The 23,595-nt window shown below is 38.9% G+C and overlaps 1 protein-coding gene across 2 annotated transcripts in view; it reads left to right on the top strand.

Moving 5' to 3' along the window:
- Nucleotides 1-23,595, top strand: part of CDH20 (cadherin 20) — a 111,780-nt gene that overhangs the window by 51,219 nt on the left and 36,966 nt on the right. Inside the window, exon 1 of one of the 2 annotated variants that reach the window (XM_042869128.1) lies at nt 10,486-10,557. The exons of the other annotated variant lie outside the window; for it this stretch is intronic. The gene's annotated coding sequence lies outside the window, so the exon portion shown is untranslated. Of the gene's footprint in view, nt 1-10,485; nt 10,558-23,595 lie in introns of those variants that run through there. 2 annotated transcript variants of the gene reach the window in all.

Below are 23,595 nucleotides of genomic sequence, written 5' to 3'. Positions count from 1 at the left end.
TGTTCTCTGTCAAACAGAGTTGAAATTGGCTAAATGGATTCCAATTGTATTAGATGAGGACTGACAGGTAATAAGAAATGACTGTACACCTTTTTCTTTGGGAAATCCAGCTAAAATCCTTTATTCTCAAGTTTGACTATACAAGTGACATAACTTCCAGCAATATGGTTTGATTTGATTTGCAGCTGTATTTTTAAGCTGCAAAGCTACTTTAATTAAAAAAAAAAAAAAAGTGAGGCTATGCAGATGTTTTCTGAGATTGCCCTCTTGCTAGCAAAAGAAGTCCTGTGCATCCCTGAGCTCTGTGAACATTTGCAAAACCTCAGGAGGTTACATATGGGCATAATGGGTGCCAGCAAATATTACATGCCATCCTTAGAGTCAGATGTCAATATCCTCATTGCAGTGTGAGCCAAGTGAACCCTGACATGCAGAAGAAAGGAACATTTATTTGCACTGAAGTGGTGCTAAGTGTTTAGAAGTCCATTGGCAGGTGCAAGTCTAATAGCGATAGGACAAGGGAGAATGGATTTAAACTAAAAGAAAGGAAATTCAGGTTAGATGTTAGGGAGAAATCTTTCACTCAGAGGACAGTGAGGCCAGAGAAGCTGTGGTGCCCCATCCCTGGAGGCACTCAAGGCCAGGTTGGATGGGACCCTGGGCAGCTGAGATGGCAGTGGCAGTCCTGCCCATGGCACAGGGTTGAGACTGGTGGGCTTTGACGTCCCTTCCAACCTGAGCCTTCTGTGATTCCATTCTATTATTTAAAAAAAAAAAAAAAAAAATCATCTTTCTTGGAGTGAAAATTGAAGGGAGCTTTGGAGATACCCAAGGACAAGATGCAACATGCTGCCTAAGTGAGGTGATAATGAGGCAGAACTACTCCTGGAGAGCAGAGATTAGCCCAGAACTGCCTTGGTCAAAGACAAGGGCAGCTGTTCAGACCAGTAACATTTTGTCTATGCAGAACAGGTTGTGCTTAGTGCTTCCAGCGTAACATAAGAAACTTGGTATTGTTTAACCTCCTATTTTTCTCTCATTCTGTTTATCCCAATCACCACATAATATCCAACAGTAAAGAAAAGAAGAAGAAAAAAGAAAGGAAAAAAAACTTCATTTCTTATGGGAAGCCTGGAAGAAAGTGCTTATTTCAACTGAAAATTAATCCCAAATGATATCTTTCATATGGTAAGAAACTGGTGTTTTCCAGTCATGTTAAGTGGAGACTGCCTATCCTACTAGGCACATGATAATTTTTTTTGCAGCCACATTGTCTGCTTTTTCTGAAAGCTGTCAGAGCTCAGGAGCCTTAAACAAGCACATAAATATTATTCCAAATATCTAATTTCAAACAGCTTTTGGCATGTTATTCTAGTGCTTGTGCTCAAGCTTCAGTAGTACCAAAGATGTTTTTGTGGTCTTCTGGCTTATGTTTCAACAGATATTGTTGGAATTCATGCAGTGTTCATTATTAGTGATTATTCCTCACTGGGAACACTTGTTGAATGAGCCTTTCTCCTGCACCAGTAATAGGTGGTTGATTGGTGCTGATTTAATGATGCATAGCATCTTATCTCCTGCTGAGACCGGAGCTCACAAGAACTGCCAGGGATGTGCCTGTTGAGAAGCTGACATGGGCTGCATATTTCATGTGTTGCTGAGGCATGCAGCCAGGCTGTGTAGTGATCAAACCCCAGAAGATGTACGTATCTCCAGTTTTCCTGTGTAACAAAAATCTTGTCATCTGTTGACATAAAAGACCAAGATAACTGCTCTGCGACCTGATATAGTTCTTCAGTCTGGACAGATGAGACAAATCTAAATAATTGAGCATGAGCTCCTCTGATTTTCATCATGTTAATGCAGTGCCACATCCAAAACATAAAACAGTTTTGAACTTACTATGCTTATCTGCTGCTTGCAGTCTTCATTGTGATTTCCAGTCCAGGGAAAAAGGAAATGCCAGCAAAGTTGGATTTATACTGGGTCACCTAGCTAGTGTCTCCCAGCTCATCTGCAGCAGCTTTCTGCTCTGCCTTTCAAACCATGCATATTTTGGAAACTGCTGTTTTCTGCTCTCTAGAAACTAGTACTTGGCAGCTCTCAGTTGGATGAGAGTTCACAGCATGGGGTTCACACCCTGGATGCACTCTCTGACTGGGATGGGGAGCTGTGTTTGACAATTCAGACCCCACGGTAGAACTTGTCCCAAGTGTCCCAACACTGACTCCTTCTCCTTCCTCCCGGCAACGGCCAGTTGCCGTTCCCCTCTAAGCTCTCCTTTATGGGCAGTGGTTAAAGTATAAAATATAATGTTTTACCTTATGTTAAGCTAACTAAAAGTGTGCATGTACATCTATGTACACAAGCATACACATTCACAGACACGTTTCATCTGTGATAGGATCACATCCATCACCATACCTCACCTCAGTGCTCACAGCCTGTAGCCCATGGTCTCACTTATACTTGTTCTTTCTCAGTCTTGCAAGGAGAGAAAATTCCAGCATGAGTATAGTTTCACTGAGTGGAAAGCTCCTTGCTGCCTCCTGTTCAGAAAACTGGAGACAGACATCATTTACTCTGTTGTGGTTACCCTTGCAAAAGATTCTGTTTTACAGCTTAATCTTATTTCCTTTTAATAGCATCTGTTGGCAGAATTTAGAAAAAGTGAAGCAACAGGAGACCACTCACCATCTCATTCATAACAATATAATACCAAGGCTTCTTTATTGCTATTCCTATTTAGAGTGACTGCAGTTTGCATTGAATTTACCTGAGATTCACAACTTCATTTCCAGCTAACTATCTGATTTTGAGTGCTTTTTTTCCTTTAAGCTTTATTTGTTAATGCATTTTTCTGTAATTATACGATGATCACTCCTAAGTGCACAGTTTACATTGAACAGAGCCATTAAACATTACTGCTGGGAGTTGGCTGTTTCACATGGTTGTGAAGAGATCTTTGTGTTTAAACCCAAAACAGCTTTACAGGGCAAAAATATATTTAGCTACAGGAATCTCCAGTTGCTATTTTTGTTGACGTCAGTAGTTAATAGGCTGGACAGCCTACAGGGTAATTTTGCAGACAGCGTAAAGCAGTTCTGTGCTCAGCAGAGATTTCAGCATCCTTGCTGTGCATATACAGCATATGTGTGCTGTAGTGGTGGCTTTGAATCGTGCTCGATCTGATGCAAGGGCTTCATGATGCTCTAGAAGCTATCAACAGGGCCTTTTTTTCTTCTCTAAATTCATTCCTAGATGAGGAAGGGATTTTATAATCACAGAACCTTGATTTCTACCTCTTTGGCAAAGGTCTTGGCCAAGTTTGAATTAAAAAAACAAACAAACAAACAAAAACTACAGCTCTTTGACAACACATTTACAGCTCAGGTGGGTGCGTTATCGTTTGAGGAAAACATTAGTATGTGTAACATTAGTGATGAATAATTAACATACAGTTATAACACCTTTCATCTTTATGGATTTTTTATGGGCTACAATCATTGAATTTTCTCCAGATCAGTAAGATGGAATAAGATGGAATAAGATAGAGCTGCAGTTAAGGAGTGTTTGCTCTCAAATGGTCCAGGAACTGAAGATGACTTCTACACACAGAGGAAACAACAGAGAATTTAGCTAGGCAGAAAATACTAGCAGGAAGTAAGCATCTAGTGATGGAGCTTACCATCTAGTGATGAAGCTTAGTTTCTTAGAGGTTTCCTACTCATGACATTTCCCAGACCTTCCTTAGCTTTAAAAAAGCCAGGAATCATAATATGGAGTGCCATGAGTGCTTAAAAGCTGCAACAGGATACACATAGGCAGGGTCCTGTTTCTATTTGGACATTCAGGTTTGCTGAATCAGAAAAAAAAAAAATTGTTATGAATGTATGAAGAAGAAACGTGAGTGGCTATACTGGCCTTCAGAGAACTCTGTGCTCTGAGCATGAGGTCAGCAGACACGAGACTGCCAAGGTGCCACTTCTGCCCTAGCGCAGTGAGCAGCAAGACAGGAGGTCCTCAATAGGCAGGAAAGGGCGTTAGGTTGTCTGATTAAAAAAAAAAAGCCAAGCCTCTTTGGTCCAGCGTTCAAAAATAAGTGATTTAGGACTGCAGAGGGAAAAGCTATTTTGGATCCATTTGTAATCGAGGCCAATTGAAAGGACTGATGTTGCAGTTGCAGAGCAGTTGGCAGAGTAGTGACATGATGGTCCTTGGGCCCCACCTAGGATGCAAGGGTCAAGCTGCAGCCAATGAGCATCCAGCATGCTGTAATGGCGTCCTCGCTACATTAGAAGCCTTTGACAGCCACAGGAAGGTGATAAAGGACTAACAGACTTCAGTTCTGCAAGATAAACGTGGCTGGCTCTAGAGAGCTTTGTTCACTCCAGCCTTGTAGCCGTAGCCAGCTGACATGTGATCTCGTGCTTTTTGAAGTCACTGATTTTGCTCCCATTTGGAACAGCAGGCCAAGCAGGTTGAGTGCCACGATAAGCAAAGTCAGAGCTCCTGAGGCTTTGGCAAGAGGTCTGTCCTGGGCAGGTGAATAGATGTCCATTCCTCAGGGATCACTGCCCATTCTTCACTGTATATTGACTTCAGAGGTCAATCCCAACTTCACTCTGGCAAGCAATTACTTTCAGATCTTTATTTTTCTGCAAAAAAAAATTACTTGCTATGAATGCATTTCCCTATTTATAAAGAGGAAGGTCACATTCATCCTATATTCAGATTTCTTGAGCGTGGCGCTAATTAAAGCCAATGACAATCTAGCCCATTTTATAGACATTCAAACTCCTTCACTGACTCCTCCTAAGTAAGGAAGATTTCCTGAATATAAATAATGTCTGAAATTGATCCTAAAGCCTCAGTTCTTATTTTCTTTGCAGGAATGTGTGTTTTATTGACTTTGCTGTGTTTTCAAGAGGGAAGCAAAAGCTACTTTACATAGGGTTCTAAAAACACCCCTTTCCAATGTAAGCATTTGCCCACTGGATGGTGACTTGCCATTATCTGCCTTGATTAAAAAGAATAGCTGGAAACAAGAATGTATGGGGCTAAAACAGTGCAGTCTCTGAGGTGCGTGCTTCTGAAATAGTTGAATTCATGGGCTTATGACTATTAAAAAATCAATTCAGAATGGATTTGTCGTTCCAGTTTTGCTGACTGTTCATAGTTTTTAGAAATGAAAATCAGGCTGTAAAACTTCCACTTTTTTTTTTTTTTTTTTAATGGAGAATCTAATGGAAAATGAAGCTGTTAAGTATTTTCCATAGCTTCCTCCAGAGATCTTTAAAAATGATCTAAAATTACAACGTCTTTTAAAGTAATTAGTTCAGTTTATGGGCTGTTTAAGAAACAAAATTGCTTATCTGAGATAAGTTGGAGAAGTTATTAAGGTCAAAAAGCCATTCTCTGGATTGACGTTACAAACTGAAAATGTGACTTCGCATTTTACTTTTCTTCAGTGCCTCTGATTTTTCATGATTTCCCTTTTGTTATTATGTTTCTGCTTTTGGTATGTGATGCTAGAGTGAACTCATCTGTATAAAAGACATCAGCAAAATTTTAGCACTTTCCTGTTCTAGTCTAACTCTTGTCCAGAGTTCTATGCCAAATATCATAGAATTATAGAACCATTTCAGACCTTTAAAATCACCAGATTAAACCATCAACCTAACACTACCAGGTCCACCATTAAACCATGTCCCTGAGTGCCATGTCCACACATCTTTTATGTACTTCTGAGGCTGGCTACTCCAACGCTTCCCTGGCCATACTGAATGAGATACTGAAGAGAATCTGTAAAGAGTATAAATGGATTTGGCCTCACATCAGCATTGTAACTTGTGCCATGCTGCAATTAGTTGCAATTGTAAATGGTCTTCAAAGTCCATAAAATCTCCATATCTCTACAGACCCTTCAATTCTTTGTTCCCCCCAAAGAAATAATGCAAATGAAAATTTTATGTCATAATAATCTCAGTAAATGTGATATGGTTCTTGAGTTGGTGCAATTCATCTTCTGTGTATTTAGCCATTTCATTCAACTATAGGTATAAGTATGTAACTGTGTTGCAGTTTGAAAAGTTAATCATGCGGCACCCCTTCACCCCCTTGGGAGTAGGGGGGAAGGAAAAGAAAGAAACTCAATTGAGATAGGAGAAACCAATTTATTAAACAGAATGTGAGATAATACAGAATAATTGAGAATAATAAATCAAATGAACCAAAGAGGAATCAGAGGAGACAGAAAGAGAGTCAGTCTGAGTCTTTATCGGCAGGCCTTCCACAGCTGGCCTCCTGTAAAAGACAAGAGAGCTTGCACTCACCTGGAATTGGGAGATCACATCTCCCAGAGCCAGAACTCGCTTGAAATAGCTGAGTCTGCTAGAAGTAGCAAATGAGGAATGCACCCAGCACTGTGCTTAAGCATCAGACAGCCTACTGCATGGTGCCATGATGTGGGATACTGATAAAACAAGGACAGGGTGATTTCAAATTCTCTGCTACTCCCTGTTTTGCAAAAATGACTAGTGATTTTGGTATCTTCTCATTGCTTGAGTGAAATGAGATACTGATGCCACGTTATTCCCGCTGTGCAAATGAGGAACTGAGTCACAGAGGCCATTGTTTTTGCATGCCCTATTACAAGCTGCTTCAGAATTTTTTTTTGTATTTTATATTCAGAATCCGTGTTTCATGAGCAGCAAATGGTCAGCAGTTTGGCAGATCATATGAGAGAGTGGCGAATCTTAAACCCAGAAAATGTTGGACAGTTAGGAGCTGCCTGAGAAAAGACTGGGTTAAAGGACTGCAGTTTCACCTGCTCATATAACCACATCTTCCAAATCTGCTATGGGTGATGTAGAGGCTTTACAATGCAGTGTCTCTCTCTTTGCTCTCATAAGAGAACCTTCCTTCTGCTCATCAAATTATCCTATCTCATCTCTTTCCACACTGATCCTTCAGTCACTTTTTCTGCACCACACCAACCTTCAATTTATTCTGTTTCCTTATTGCCTTCAGGTCCTATCGGTCCTAGTGTTTGCCCCTTCTGTTTCAACTTAACTTCCACCCTGACACAGCCTCCCATCAAAATGTCAGTGATTGAGGACACACAGGAAGCTTCTCTGCATGAATAGTTGCCGAATAGTACAGAGAGAAAAACAGAAGCAAACGTAACATTGACTACTGCTGAATTTTTTTTTTTTTCACATTAATTTCTCATTGACTATGAGAATTGGACATCCTGACTGAGGGAGTGTGATTGTTGAGAAGTTAGCTTACAGTGAATGATGGTTTTTCAGTGCTTGACAGACAGCAGTATGCTGAAAAGTGTCTGACATACTCTCATGTGATAGCAGTAATCATGTCGGTCAAGGGAAGAACCTAATACTTCTCACTGGCATTCATCAGCCCCAAAAATTAAAGGTCCCTTTCAAATCTGATGGTTCACATTTCTCTCTGTCAGACACTGACAAAGAATTCATTTCCACTGCATGGCTTTGAGTGTATCTTTGCCTGAAGAAAGCACTTTGAACTCCCTTTATCTCATCTGCAAAAGAAGATGACAGCTCATTGCTATAGAAAATATGTGTCTGATAACTATATTATCTCTTAAAACACTCTTTTCAGCCCCAGACAACCAAATGCTCACCACAGAGGCAAAACAGAACCCTCCTCATTACTTTACTTCTCTGTAAGAGTTAATTCTGCATTTCATGACACTTGTCCATAGACTAAGGCATATGGTGGGCATGCTGGGAGAGATGGTGTAGGGAGTGTGAGAGGGAATATCAGAGAACTTCTTATGCGCTTCTTGTCTTTTTTTTCCCAAGATATTCCATGTCTGTCCTTTTTATACACAACATTCCATTCTGCTTTTTTTGGGCAGCCCAGTCCACATAGATATGACCAGAAATATTCCCTTTCTTAATTCTGCCTGACACAATGGGGATTATATGGACTGCTCGTAATCTCCACTTCATTTTTTATTTGTCAAATCAGAAGGATTGGCTGGGTCCATGGAGCACATCACCCACCACTCCACTCCTCAAAGCAGTGTCCTGCCACTGCTGGCTGCAACATGACTTCAGACAAGCTGTATCCAATCTATTGCTACGCTGCATTGTCACCTGTTAAAATTGGTGTTGTTCCTCAGTTCCCTCCATTTTCAAGCTGGAAAGGAGAGACAGATAGATAAGCCTCAGTTTAATTTGTTCTGGCAATTATTGGAAATCTCCCACAGAGAGAGAAGCCCTTGCCTATCGGTACAGAATGACTTACAGCCATATGGACCCAGACAAAAGGAGACCCTGCTTTTCTGCAAGTCTATTCACTTATGTTAGACATATAGGCTCAGGTACTGGCCTATTCGAATCTTAATGGGGAAAAAAGAGAGAGAAGAACATATTAAAAAAAAAAAAAAAGAAAAAGAATTTAGAAAAAAAGAATAAAAGAAAAAGGATAAAAACTATAAAGTGAGAGCTGGCATTGAAGGCTCGAGAACAAAATGTGAACAGGGGAAGAAAGGGGGAGAAAACTGATTTGACTATCCAGTCCAGTAGATAACTACACTGATACTGTTTGTGTTTCAGAAGTATCAGAATAATGCCATTAGTACAGATAAAGGTTACAGTAAGATTGATTTTGAAACATGAATTGGAGATGTGTGTTTTGGAGCTGAGATACCAGCTAAGCTTCTTTTTTCTCTCTCTTTCTCTCCCTCTCTTCTTCTCCCTCTATTTTTGCAAATCAGGATTCAGCATTAATTCAACCCAAATGAAAGTGTTAGGATAAAAAAAAAAAAAAAATTTGAGAGGCATTTTAAAATACAATTTCCTGCAAAATGAATGTGTAAGTTTATTTAAAAAAGAAAAAAAAAAAAAATCAACGTACTAGTCAAAAGGTGAAAGAAATATATTACATGATTATGGAGGAAAAAAGAGGTTATTTAAGAAATAGCTGAAATGGCAGTTCTTTTAAAATTGTGATGTGGGTGCCATTAAAATGCAATGACAATGGCAGCTTTTTCCTTACACTCTGCTCCTGAGAAGAGGAAAGAAGTGTTTGTTGAGCAAATCACATTAAATTCCAGATTTTTCCCTGCCTCTGAATTAATTCTGTCAATTTATCCCTTTAACAATACTTAATGGTAATTCTTATGGCTGGCTGGCTTGTCTACTCTGAAAACAGCTGACAGAGTTAAATGTCATAGTTTGGTCATTGACATCCCAGGAATTTCTTATTGTTTTAATAATTTGTTACAGAAGAAGAACTATAATGTGAACCTAGGAAATAACAGGCACTCCCCCTTTCCCCCCCTCCCCCTTATTTTTAAAGGAATTATTGGGACTGATCCAAAGCTCATTGCATTGAGTGAAAATGCTTTTGCTGGCATTGCTGGATTTGGAGCTGATGTATTGTCTATAGGGATTATAACCCCTGTCGTTGTTGTTGTTGTCTGCAAGAGAAATTTAAGAACATACAACGCTAATGAATATCTGCCTTCATTTTGTTAATGGTGATTTCTTTGAGGTGATTAAAGAATTTCTGGCTGATCAATGCTTCAGTTACACAAGTTAAAAGTAAAGTTTTAGAACAAAAATATGCTGCCGGATAGTTAAAAGATGCATGTGTCTTTCTAGGGAAATTAGTTCTTACTGCAATTAGTGGCCATTGTGTCTGAGCATTAATAGCCTAGGGCAAACATAATAAACCAGTTCCTAACTGTTGGTAATGACAGATTTCTCAGGGATTATTACTTAATTAACAATAATTTGAAAGGATGGTTCAGCTGAGATGAAGCATTCATTTATATGGCATATCTAAACAATATAGATCAAAAGAGCACGTAGTCTGTTAACATTTCTCTTGGTCTTTTGGTTTCATTTTTGTATGTCTGCCTGCCTGCCTACATAAAATATTATTTTTGCATCTGAGCAGCTTTCTTTGTGGGTCCATATAGCAGTAATTGGTTCCCCATTGGATATATATGTATTGTTTCATCGTCATGCTGTGTCTTCTGGGTCTAGGCAGATGATGATTTTAATTGGAAATGCTAACTTGATCAGGAAATTACCTCCCACACCCACGCTTTCCATCCTCACCACTCCAGAATGGGGCAACTGTTTCCCCAACACATGCATTATTCATTCCCAGCCACCTCAACATGAAATGTTTGCTATTGTTCCCACCATCCACCCACGTAGCTTATGTTCTCTCGGCATCTTTTTGAATGAATGGCTTCTGTATACCTCACCTCATGGATTACTGGCCTCATTCACATACTAGTGCATCAGTTGAGAAAGAGGCTAGTTCTTCGGACAAAGAATATTCTGATTGGTTTGGGGTGATGTCTATTTTTTCCTTGAAAACTACCACACGCTATAATGCAAATGAAACTTTTTCTTTAGAGCGGATTGTGTTAAAGAGAACAAAGCTGCCGAAGTGCCTGTTGTGCTGCCCAGGAGTGTACGAGGGAAAGGCAGTGATAAGCTGAGCTGCTGTAGCAAATGACAGGAGTGCAGAGAAGTGCAAACGTAGTGAAAGGTATGTTGCAACACCACTGTTTCTTTTTGCTGTTACCTGTTTTCCTTATAGCTTCTTGTTGAATATGGTGGATTGCTTGAAAACAGGGAAGTTCCAAGAAGCGTTGTATTTTTGTGTTGGTAAGAAACAAATGCATCTGTTGTGTTCTCCAGGATCTAGACAAGTTGTCTAAAACAGTTCTTGAGAAATATTAAGTAGCTGTCTGTTGCAGTCATTGGTATCCATATAAAGAGCTTAGGAATACTTCCATTATTTGCTCCTCAAAATTCTGTTCAAGGAGGCTCTAATTTTAAACCCATGCATTCCTTAAGAGTGACGGTGACAGTGACATGGGCATGTTATTCTTAAACAAGTTGTAAAACTCTTCTAATTGAAAAGTTGATTTGTTAAATAGGCGTTAGAGCCATACGTTTCTATTTGTACTTACAGAAAATTCCTGTTCAAAGAGCTAATCCGCCTGTCTTGGCTGTCTACTTGGAAGCTTGTGTTTGGAAGTAGATTAGAATTGCACTTGTTGAGAGCTCTGACTTGTGCGGTGGATCAAGATTGATTACAGTGACACCAAATTTCACTTTTATTTCAGTAGAATTTAAAGATTTTCTTAGTTCACATGACATCAAAGGTGTCCTTCTAAATAAATATCTTGCAGTGCTCTATCTTAGGGCATATTTCATTATGTACGATATAATCAGATTGATATGGTATTGCATCAGAAACAGCACATGCTGTTTTGAAATGTGCCTTGTGGGAAAACAAAATAGGGAATAAATAACAATATATGTGTTTGAAAAGAATGGTTACAGTGAATGAAGTTCAGTTGTGCTAATTAATAGAATTGGACAGGCGCTGCAGCTACTCCTGAAATACTGAATGAATGTTAAACCAGAAATCAGAAGTTTTATCATCGTTGACATATTTCTTTCCAAATCACTGTTCACATTTCTTGTAGTTTATTCAATTTTCCTTCATAGCAAAATGGTTAGGGACTACGGCTACAGACTGCACTGACCGAAATTAGTGGAGTTTGGGGACTGTCATCAGAGAAAGTTTCCTGTGTCTTTTAAGGAAAGTTGCAGCAACAGGTGAAAACCTTCACAAGCAGAACAGCAGGATTCCTTCACACAAGGAAATTCGCACTTTCCTCTTCCCTCATGTGGTACAGGAAAAGAAGCAGTAATAGTTCTGCTTAGTCAAGGCCACCTCTCCAGCTGCCTCGCCAGCTCCCTGCCCCACGTGTTGTGGTGTTGCTGTCACAGGGGGACCCTGAGACCTCCACAGCAGGGTTCCTGCTCTCTGCCCAAGAGAGTTCCTCATCAAAATGGCTGTGGAAGGGGTTCTTCTGGGAGCCTCTGCCCCCTGGGGCAGGTGGAAGATGCAGGGAGCATAGAGGGTGCCATAGACACAGCAAGGAACAAGCAGAAAACCCTGTTCCAGCTTTTAGCAGTTTTGCTTGAAACTGTTTCTGTGCAGAAATAGGACAGCTCAGACTGTCATGTCTCCACATCACTCCAGCAGCCTGCAATGCTTTCCCTATTCGAGTTTTGCAAGATAGCTCTCTCCTATTTATATGTTACTAAAAATGTTCCTAACTTTTCACTGTGGCTTCGTAAGCCGGCCACATTCACTGGTTTATTACTTCAATATTTATCTAGAAATTAGCAGCAACAGATCTAATCAAATCTGATAATTACTTCAGTGTGACTCAAACCCTGGACTTAAAAGTGACTTGGAACTGTGCAAGTAGCTATGGATGTGAGTTGTGTATGAGTTGGGTTTGCCTTCCTAGGATCACAAAACTGCATATTCATGAGCGTGTCATATCTTCTAAGGGAAATGAACCCCATGCATTCCATATATGTCATATTATTTTGCATTATATTACTTTGCAGTATATTTTATTATATTATACTCTTTTATTTTAGGTGAATGAAATATTGATTAAGAAATCCAATCCCCTCCTATTATGCAAGTGGAGATCATTCTGACGTTAAAAAGCAGAAAATTTCATTTAAGCTCTATTTTGCTTATTATCATGTGATTGGCAGGAAAAGTATTTCTTGGAGGGAAGATGTTTTAGTGGCTGGAGAAGATGTGATAGATTTTTGACAGGTAATACTGTGAATTTATATTGCGCTTCCATTCCAAATTATGTCACAGTAATATAAATAGCACCTGAATAAAATTTTCATTTCTTTAGACCTATTTTGTGCCCGCAGTTATTCATTGTTGCTAATGAGACAATTAATAGGCTAATGGGCACAAATGATAGAATATAAACATTTAACTCTGCCATCTGAATGTCAAAGCTGCCTACAAAGTCTACGGTTAGGAGCTGTAATTCTTTTCTGTGCCTGTTGCAGAACCTCAGGTCATATCTTCATGTTTCCATTCACCTGTGTATGCTGAAGGTTGCAAATGAGTAAAGCAACTGAGATTTGTCCTATGCAAAGTCTGTACAAATCTAGAGGCTAGGCTAGAGTCTTTTAGAGAAAATACAGTCTTATGCAAGGAAAAGCACTTTTCTTGCTTTTGAAATATGCACATCCAAGGTTGAATGCAATAATGTAGAGTGTTGCTAAGTAAGAATGCATAGGCCAGAAGTGAATCAATGCCAGCTGTAAGTGAATTTAGACAAACAGAAAAGTGAGCTTATAGGAGGTGAGAAAGAACATATACTATTACGGTAAGTTCTGATCATTTTTAAAAGGCAGAGGTAGCTCTGGTCTTCTGTGCCTGAACTAATGCAAAATGTGCATTACTTACTGTGTCCCATGATGTTGAACAAGTTATGATGGAGATGCTTTGTTTTACTGGAAATGTGTTTGTACTTACCAGGAAGGATCAGTTAATTATTTTCACTTGAATACTTTTGACTGTGAAACTGTATTCTGAGATAGGAATCAGTAAGAAAAGTGCGTGGGTAGTTTTTCTTATATAGGGATTTGAAAGGCAATGGGGAAGATTGGTCTTTTACAAGCTATGGCAAGTTCTGCCTAGTTACCATTTTTATATTAGTTTGAGCTTTCACAAAGCTTCAGTTTAACATATACAGAAACAGAAGCCCCTTCTGAATCAATACAACAACATTTGATGATCATTTTATGAAATTAAATTACAGCCTTCGTGCCGCTGTAGGGATTACAGAATACTCTATAACACAAAAATACAGAGTTTAAGGGTACATTCTCAGAGATAATCTTAAAAAATGACATTTAGGCATACAAGACTCTGGGCCTGATCTACCTGTCATGCTCCCACTGCTGTTACAGAAATGGGAGCAGAGTGCCATTGGGGTGAATTCACTGTTCCCAGACAGCCCCACAGTACAGCAATCACAGATAAGCACCTTCTGGTCATCTCCCTTCCTGGAAAGACTAATTTCTCATGACGATTGAGGATTTTTTCTTCATATATTTTCTAATGGCCACAAGAAGCACTAAGCATCCTAAGGTTTATTTGTTATGTTCACATATGCTTAAAAGTGTCAGCCATGCTTCTACCACTTAATAAATTGGTTTATTTGAGCACTTGCACAGGAGAGGCAATTCACAGCACGTGTGGATTCAGTGTAACAGGAAGAAGCAAAAGGGTGAAAGGACCCAAAGAAGAAGACTAAGGCAAAATGAGTACTCAAGCTTTTTTTTTTTTTTCTCTTACACTGTAAGATGTGATTTTATGTTTTGGGGTCACAGAAATAAAGGACTTTCCTAACTTCCTTCTGTCTTTTGCTTATGATAAAAGATCAAAAGTCACCAGAACAGCTTCCATTAGCCTACTCGCTAACCTTATGTAAAAAGCTACAAAAGTGCAGATTTCACTGTTTCTGTCAGTCGTCTCTTCCAATACTTCACCCACCTGATACTAAAAGTTTGGTTTGCTTGTAACCTGAATTCCTCTTGCTTCAAAGTAGGTTTACTGCACCCCCAGCTGCTCCTGGAAACTAAGAAAATAAGTAGATCACCACTCTTCTTATTACACTTGTTAATAAAATCTGATCCTTTTTCTCGACTCAGCATATACAAATTTTAAACCTTTTCACAAGTTCTGTTTTTCCCAACTGATGTTCAAATTTTTTGCTATCCTCCTGAGATTAGTTGGGGAATCTGGCTGCATCTTCTTTAAGCTGTGATGCACTGCTTTTCTGTGCTGAGGATGCCAGTATAAGTGCTTCATGTAAGCAAAACACACAAGGCACATGGTACACTGTTGGTGCAGTGCAGAGCAGCATTTTCCTCCTTTACCACAACCTATGCATTGAAGCTCTGGCTCCTATTCAGTTTGTAGTCAGCTCTTTTCTTACAGTGCTGATTCCTAGGCTATTATTTACTTCCATATTCTTGGGCATTTGATTTAGCCATTCTAAGGCTTGTGTTTTCAATTTGCCCTTATTGAATTTTCCCATATTGATTTCTTTCACTTTATTCAGTTTATCAGGATCATTTCTAATTCTAACCCCATCTTTGCAAGTGCTTGCAGCCTTTCCCAGCCTGATGTCGTCCTCACATTTTACAACTGTACTGCATCATCCAAGGTGTTAGTATAAATACTAACATAAATACTATACTATAAATACTATAAATGAATAGTCCTGGACATGAAACAAAGTCTGGCGTGGTCATTTGGTGTTGTCTCCCATTAGCTGAGACACTGAGCAATGGTATCTACTCTTTGAGTTATTTTCCAGTCTGTCTTACTCTTATTTTACCTGGGCCATACCCCATCTTACTTTTGACAGTGAATTGTAGAGCTTTGTAAAATATCTTACAAAAGTCAAAAAGCATTGTGTTTTTCTCATCTTGCATCTGCTAGGCTAGTTATTTTATCAAAGCAAGGGAGATCCGGTTTGCTTGTCGTCAACGCGTTCTTCACAAATCCATATTCACTGTTCCTTACCACCTTGTTATCCTCAAGATACTAAAAAGCTGGCTGATTGCTCCAGTAAATTTCCAAATACTGAAGGTAAGCTGAAGGATCTATAATTCACTATTTACTCCCCAACGACCCCATTCCTCTCACCTCACTTTAAATGTAAAAACCTAGTCCCCTAGGAACTCACTCGTCTTCTATAAGCTTATGAAGATAATCACTAATGTTTTGACTATTGCTCTAGCTAGTTTCTGAAGTACCTGGGGGTAAATTCTGTATGGACTGATTGATTTGGCAAGAGACTTCAAAAATGTAGGTTATGCAGCTTGAGACGAAGCAAACATAATATCTAGATGTCCCATCAATTTTTCACTGGGCACTAGATCAGGCTTTGGCCAAGATTGAGCTTTGCTGATGGAGTAAAAATATATTTTTCTTTGTGCTTCTCCCAAACTTTAAAAGAAAAGATGGAATAATAGTTGGATAATTTGGAAGAAATTGAAGGTGATATTTACACTGCTAGATATCTAGAGAAATAATTCTTCAGTCAAAAGGAAGAAAATAAAACTCACACTTCAGTGCCTAAACCATTCACAAGGGTCAGAAAGGAATTCTCACCTTTTACAACACCTCATAACAGTACAGCCTTCTTTTTCATCGTTATTAACTAAAGATGATGTATCAAGCAGGCTATCATACTATTGACCTCTAAAAGCACTGGTGCTTATTCTCATTTCTCTTTATTTTCCACTTTTCTTCCTTCCCCTGTCTGAAATTTCAAATACAAAATATTGAATTAATTAGATTTCACCCACAAAGAGGAAGAAACAGTGATATCAAGGATGTATGTTTCATCTTCATCTGGAAGCAAAGTTTTCTTGAGCATCTGTCTTTCAGACAAGTTGTTTTAAGTTTGCATGCACTTGTCTTTCAAGTTTCAAAATTTCCCAGCAATTCATAAATCAGTATGTAAGAAAAATTCAACTTTTCCTCCTTTTCTCCACTTTCTGCAGTTAGTATTTCATTTGTTCCAGACTAAAAGCCTACTCCATTTTCACTTGGGGAAGTGCTGTCCCTCAAGCTTCTTGCTGTAATCCTCTTTACTTCTATTAATTACAGCTATTCTGATGCCAAGTTTCTTTTGTCAGAATTTCCTTTCCTTCTGAGCTATCGCATCCAAAGAATACTGCGGGGAACTTTAACTACTTGGAACGAGCAGTTATTGGCAATTTCCAAAGGCAAAAATCTCAACATTCAGAGCAAAGGTCTGGTTTGGAAGGGATATCCTCATGTCTAGAAAAAATACAGTGCAGTACTGAATAAAAGATCCACAAATAAGTTAGAAGAGAAATAAATAAAACTGCCTACTGCTGCAATGCACACACGAGCTAGAAACAAAGCTGAAATCTCATTTGAGAAGTTCTTCTGCAATATTATTTGCTTCTCTTTCATACATTTTCTGCATTTTCTTGCTCTCCTTTGATTGCGTATTAACAATTCTTTGCCTGAATTCTTGAGAATTAAGAAAGAATCATTAAATTATTTGGAGAGCACATTAAGCAACTGCCCACGGTGAGAGAAATGGGCCTTGATATTTCCATGCAGTTGTTGGCAGAAGAGTCTTTCTGTGTTTATGTGCTGTGGCCAGGATCAACAATTCTTCATATCCAGGCTGATGTCTCTGTATTTAAAAAGAAGATATTATGCTTAGATATTAAAGGGGACCAAAGTGACCTGCTAGTGACCACCAGTGAAGAATAGCAAATGGAAACCATAGCCTACTTTCAGGTCCATACTCAGAGTTTGCACTGGTGTGCGCCATTAGACCTCAGGCAGTGGGATGGTCCTTGGAATTTCTATGGATAAAACTGTCCTTTGTGGCTATTTACAAATATGTCAAGAGCAAGGCAACAACAAAACCTGGTTTATTATGGCTGTATCTTTTCCCTCTAACTCCTTCTTGCTGTACACAATAATCTGGGCTTCTAGCTGCATTGGCATGCCAGTTCAACACCCATTACTACTGTGGGAGAGCAAAGTGATCACTTGACCAAAGAGATTAACTTCTCAACCTTTCCTTGGTGGGGTCATTAATTGGAGTTCTCTTCCCTATTGTACTTGCTAATTCCTATGGAGTAGACAGAAATGTAGCAGTCCTTGGGATCTCTGCATATTGATGGAGCGACAGATTATATCATTGTGTAAACAAATTTATTTGGGAATCTAGATTCAAGCCAGATATGAAAAATCCTGAGAAGGACAACAGCTCGATTACATCAGATGATAGAAGGATAAGTGTTATGGCCAAGAATACCTTAGCTCTTACAAAATTTGCTATTACTGTTTGGTGTTGAATTTTAAGACAGTTGGATCACTGGTTTTTGGAGACTCCTCTGAAAGACTCGCCTGTAACAAACTGCCAAGGCAAGAGTTTGCAATCATGACAAAGCCTAGGAAATCTTATATTCTATTAAATATTAGATCTTAACCATTAAGAAACCCAGACAGAGGAACTAATCCATCTAGAATACTCAGCTTCTGACAGAGGAGGGGGCTGGGAAACCTGGGAACATCTCCCAGCAGTGGATTATGAATAAGACAGAAAGTAGATAATGGAATCATCTTCTTAAGAGGTACTCTTTGTGCATGTCGCATTTTCACGGGTCAGTTAGTTAATACCTCTCATACACTCCCTGTGGAGACTGCAACAATTGATTTTGAATACCAAAATCTAGAATTTGCATGCAAAGTATATGAGGTTGTTTTTCAGATTTTATTATTCTTACCATATTTAAACAGATGTGGGGCAAATGAGGTCAGCAGATCTTTATTCCTTCTTAATTCTTTCAGCCTGAAAGTGTCCTGTGAAGGCCAGGCACACATATTCTATATTTCTAGAAACACTCTGAAGCTGTGATAAGAACAAGATAGCACTAACAGTTCAGATAGAAAAAAGCTGTAAGTCTTCTGTTTCTTTTGCTGGTTTCATTTCATATACAGCGGCTAAAAGTTGGCGTGGAAATGTTCATCCTCCTGGTTTGTAGCATGTCTTCATGTTCAGACAGGGAAATCTGTGAAGTCAAGAAAAAGTACTGATGCCAGTGTTGAACAGCTGAAACAATGTCATACTCAAGAAATATGAATTAGAGGAAAAATGTTCACCTCTTACAGCACGTGCAGCTATTCTGAAGCTTCTTTCTAAATGAATACAGAAACAATTTCAAGTTTAAGAAAAAAAAAGTGCAGTGAGTATATATGCTTATTTTGAGAAATATTGTTTTCTGTCTAGAAATAAAAATACCCCATTCAATTCTTTACCCTCAGCAGCTACTCTTGGATGTGAGATGTTTTGGTCTAGTTTTAATGTGTCAAAATGCTGTATGAAATACCAAGCTAACAAGGAACATGGTCGTAATGAAACTAAGAAGTTGTCTTCACCAGTGACAGCACATTGGCTCTGACCTATCGTTACTTTCAATCATCATGCATGAGTAAAAATACATACCTGAAAGACCTCTATCTGCTTTCAGACAGACAGCTGCTTCTCTTATCTGTCTCCATATAGGAGATAATGCTTTTTTCCATCTACAGCACTTAGTGGGTATCAGTGAGCCTTATCATTTATCCAGCAGCTCCGGGATAAGAAAGAGTCCAGTTTTCATTGCAACTTGGAAATCTGCCATATTCTGGGGACTTGCATACCCAAAGTGCAATGTTTAGTTGCTTAAGGAAATGATTTGCTACCACAGCCACCGTGTAATACAGGCAGGGACACTTCAGGTTCAAAATGCATTCTAGGCGTGCAGCAGGAATGGGTTTTAGCCCATTGCAGGGGAATGAGAGATCAGGTTAGAATCCACTCAGGACCTGGAAAAGGAGAGACGGGGTAGAAGGAAGTAAATGAAAATAAAAGAAAGAAAGAAGGAATGGTCTTTTGATTTTTTTTGTCAAAGACGATTGTAACGGTTGTGAGTAGGTCCTACTCTGGCCATAAGTACTCCACTGGCTAGAGCACCAAGTCATACCCCTAAGCGACGTCCCTGCTGGCCTCACAGCTTGCAGAGATTCGGTGGGCAATGCAATATTCAGAAGAGAGGGCAGACTCACCCAGCATTACCATCTCTTCTCTACACTAGCTAACAGGCATCATCTCTTTACATTGCACCTGACCTATCCTTCTCCTTCTTCCCTTTTGAAAATGTAGGAAATTCTGCCATTCTCACCCAGACCTCTCAATCTTTGACAAAAGTCAATAGATTTTTCTTTTATTGCTTGGAAGCTTTGGGAGAGGCCTGAGCAATGGCTTCTGGTACAGCTGCTTAGCAAGAAAAAAGGTCACATTTTGACAGGAGTTCCTATATTTAAAAATGTTACCTGCTTGAGAGGGCATGAACATCAAGTAACAATTTCTTGTTGCTTGCAAACATTTTTTCTTGACAGGGTTTCAAAAGCAGTGAGAAGACTGTGTGAACTAAAGTGAATTTTGTATTCATAATGGAAGAATAGTATGACTTCATACGTTTTATACATTTTTGCAAATCCTGTATAGGACAAGGGTTGCTTTATCTGGCACTTATTTGGATTTTCCAATGAATTTGCAGTGCAAATTCAATTGCAGTCCAATGAAAGCGCAGCCTTTGTTCTTACTGAGGCTGACTTCAAGTAGAGTCAATTAGACCAGCTTTTGAAATCCTATCTTCCTTCTCTCCTGCTCTTTTACTATAGTATTTACTGTACCTCCCACTGAGTAAAAGCTGCGTATCGGATCTTCACCTGATGTAAGTTATCAGCATCATTTTATTTAGAAACATTTACTTTTTGATTGTGTGCATGTTTCATTCTTTTTGATCTTTTTATGAGCCTGTAACGATAGGGCTGGGATTTATACAATGGGATTCCCTGTCATTCTGTGGGATTTTTTGCTCTGCCTGCACTCTGTAGCTTTGAAGCACTTCAGATCTTGAGTAAAATGAGTTCACTGATGTGTCCCAGGAGGGACCGTTGACTGGTCTGTGGATGTAATTTTATGACAATGGATTGTATTGTGAGTTAATGTTTATGCACCATATGGTACATTGTCAAGTTTCATTGTATTTATGAAGATCTCAGTAAAATGGAGTAAAAAGTAAAAATACATATTCAGGCCCAGTCTATAGTCACTAACAAACTCCTCTAGATTTTTCTTTTTAAATTGAACTTGTCTAGTGAATATAAGAAGGGCTAATAATAACAGTAAGACTGGCCTGGGATAAGACATACGCAGTTCTGGAAGCAGTACAGATTCATTTAGGACTGTAGTCAGCCTGCTGAGAAGTACCTAACTTAGGTACTGAAAGCATTAGGAAATTTAAAATGAGACAGGATTATGCAAATTGTCATAGAGATTTTAGAACCTAGCTCAGTGCAGGAGAGAAGTCTTGGAGGCTGGTGCTAGGCACCTTTTACAGGATGTCTGCCTAGCAAAGAACACAGCTTACACATTCTTACTGACTGATGGTCATGTTGGGTTATTCCAAAGGCATCTGACAACAAAGCTGTGAGCGAGTAAGGGTATGGGAAATGTAAGAAGTAATCTGTGAAAACATAAAAGAATAACATATTTGATGAGGGAAAAAACTGAACAGCACTTTCATCCCCATCTTGGGTTCAGAATGTCACAGGACATTCAAGGAATAAAGTAAATAGCTCACTTGAAGAATTCTTTTCACTGAACTTCAGTTTCTTCCTACTGGGTTAGAGTTAGAGTTGTTTGGTTTCTTTGGGTAAAATAGTGGGGGACAACTCTTTAAAAAGGTGTCATTAAGCACAGAAATAATTTTCCATTCACATATTATTATTGCAGTGTATGTACTGCCAGGTAACATTTAAATACATATATTAAAAATATCACATGTATTTGTATATTTATGTATGGATAAAGTGGAGGAAGGAGCTTAAAAGCGATTTCCTCTTCCCCATTTTTCACTTTAGTATGTTTCCTGTAAATGAATTGCCTCTGCTCTGGGGATGTGCCTGCATGGGAGCCTCTGCAGTGTTCTATACGAGTGCTAGGTCCATACAGCAAAATCCATTAAAAGACCAGGGATAAAGGATGTAAGCATGTAATTAGTTTTATGAATGCAAATATTCCACTGACTTTCTGGGAGACTCCCTGCTCAAGATGGCAAATTCACTAAGCGTGCGTGTAAACCTTTTCAAGTTTCAGCTTTTTAACTATAAAACCCTTGGCATTTATGTAAATATGTATTGAGCACAATACATTTCAATCCCAGTGGAACTCTCTGCATGCTCACATGGTCATCCTAACTATTAATATCTTTATCCTTTCTTTGTAAGTGCTGCTCTCTTCAGAATTAACATGATAAATGAGTCACTTGCAAGAAATGCTAGAAGTTGGTTCTGGTGCATATTTCTTTTTCCCTTTCATCTTTGACCAGAATTAGGTATTCAATTAAGAAGTTTAATTACAGTACAAATATGGAGGGGTAGTGGAGCCTTTAAAAATGGAACATGAACAGTATCTCACACTTGGAATACGCCTGTTTTACTTGCATAGTATGTGCTAAAAGAAAGATTTGTATTTGAAAAAGTGGAAAGTGCCTCGTGACTCTTTTGTGTAGAAAAATTAGATGGTTCCTCTGTGTTATATATAGGTCACCAGTTGCATGGGGTTCAATTAGATCTTCATGGGTCTTTATAAAGCCAAAAGCCATATTTGTAACTGTTGAGTTGCAAGGAAAAGGATTTTCAACAATGTCTTCAAGGCAAGTACAGGAAAAGAAAGTAACCTAAACAACTGAGCTGGTAATCAAATATTCATCACAAAAGAAGGGGCAAGCAAGGAGTTCACTTTGGGTCAGGGATCTAAACAGCACAGATGCAGCTAAGCTTATTACAATAGGGTACTCAACTGTGAGTAGCAAACTGGGTTCTGAAACACGTTTAATTTTTCTTGAAAAATAAAATACACTGCACATTGTGGTCATGCAATCTTCTTAGGCTTAATTGTTTTTTGTGTGTATGAGCAAGGAAAATAAGATTTCCCTCCTGTTACTGCTTTGAAATCCTTTGCTCATCCCTGTGCTGAGCCATGAAATACGTGTTTCTAAAATGTATTTTATATAACGGGGAGAAGTCCATCAGTTCTATGTTTGCAGATATAGTTAAGAACCTGTTTTGGAGAGCTCCAAGGAATAAATTAAGAGACCATTAAAGGTCTTTATCAGTTATGCCAACAAGTGCCTTCCTGTATGACCGATTCCCTTGATCTTCCTGCAAAGAACTACCCTGCCTGAGGCAGAACAGACTGCCTCAATGTCTGTGTCATCCATCTGTGGCAAAAAGCTCTAAGGCCCGCATAAGGCTAGAGACCCTACCAAGTCAGTGCAGTCAGAGCATATGGCTATCAATCCGGCCAACTGCCATAGCTACAGTCCAGGTGACTGTGTACTCATTCATCACGCTCACCTGGTGAGGCAGCCATTTGCACAAGTCCTCTGAAAGACCCAGTCATTCATGGCTTTAACTATGCAATTCAAGCCCTATATGTACATAACTGCTTTTATCTGAGAAATACCTTGCTTGAAAAATAGTATCTCTTGCAGAGCCAAGGAGCAACTGTAGATGAAGTTGTGTAGAAGAAGGACCAAAGAGATCAACAGCACCACAGACCAGAAGTTTGCAAAGGTCTTTTTCATTCTTTCAGTATGATCTAAAGACCTGAGATAGAAAAAAAAAATAATGTAATACTCCTTCAGCTTCAGAGGTTGAGGAACTGTTTGTGATTAAACTCTGTTATTCATTGTAGTATTGAGCCTGCGTGCTAACCGTTTTGGAAAGGAATGAGACACCAAAAACTCCGGTATTAGCATCAAAAAAAGAAAATAAGGAAAAACAAACAAACAAAAAAAAAAAACCCCACTGTTAGTGCCCTACACTAAAGTAGGATTGCGTTGGGAAGAGTAAATACTCTTTATAATTTTGCTGCTGAGGATCACAGTGTTGCACATTCTTTAAGAAAGGTTCCTCGTGGAACTGCATGACAGTTCAGAGTGGCCTTCAAATGAAAAAAGCTGTTTTCATAGACAACCTGTAATAATGCATATCCAGAGGAAAAGCATCTTCATGACTAGAATTCTTCTGCTATTACTTCACTACAGGTATGCCGTTAAT

Source organism: Lagopus leucura, unplaced genomic scaffold (assembly GCF_019238085.1).
Source record: "Lagopus leucura isolate 7727_CA_CO unplaced genomic scaffold, USGS_WTPT01 Super-Scaffold_100002, whole genome shotgun sequence".
In the NCBI taxonomy this organism is placed as follows: Eukaryota; Metazoa; Chordata; class Aves; order Galliformes; family Phasianidae; genus Lagopus; species Lagopus leucura.
This window is presented reverse-complemented; position numbering and strand designations above follow the sequence as displayed.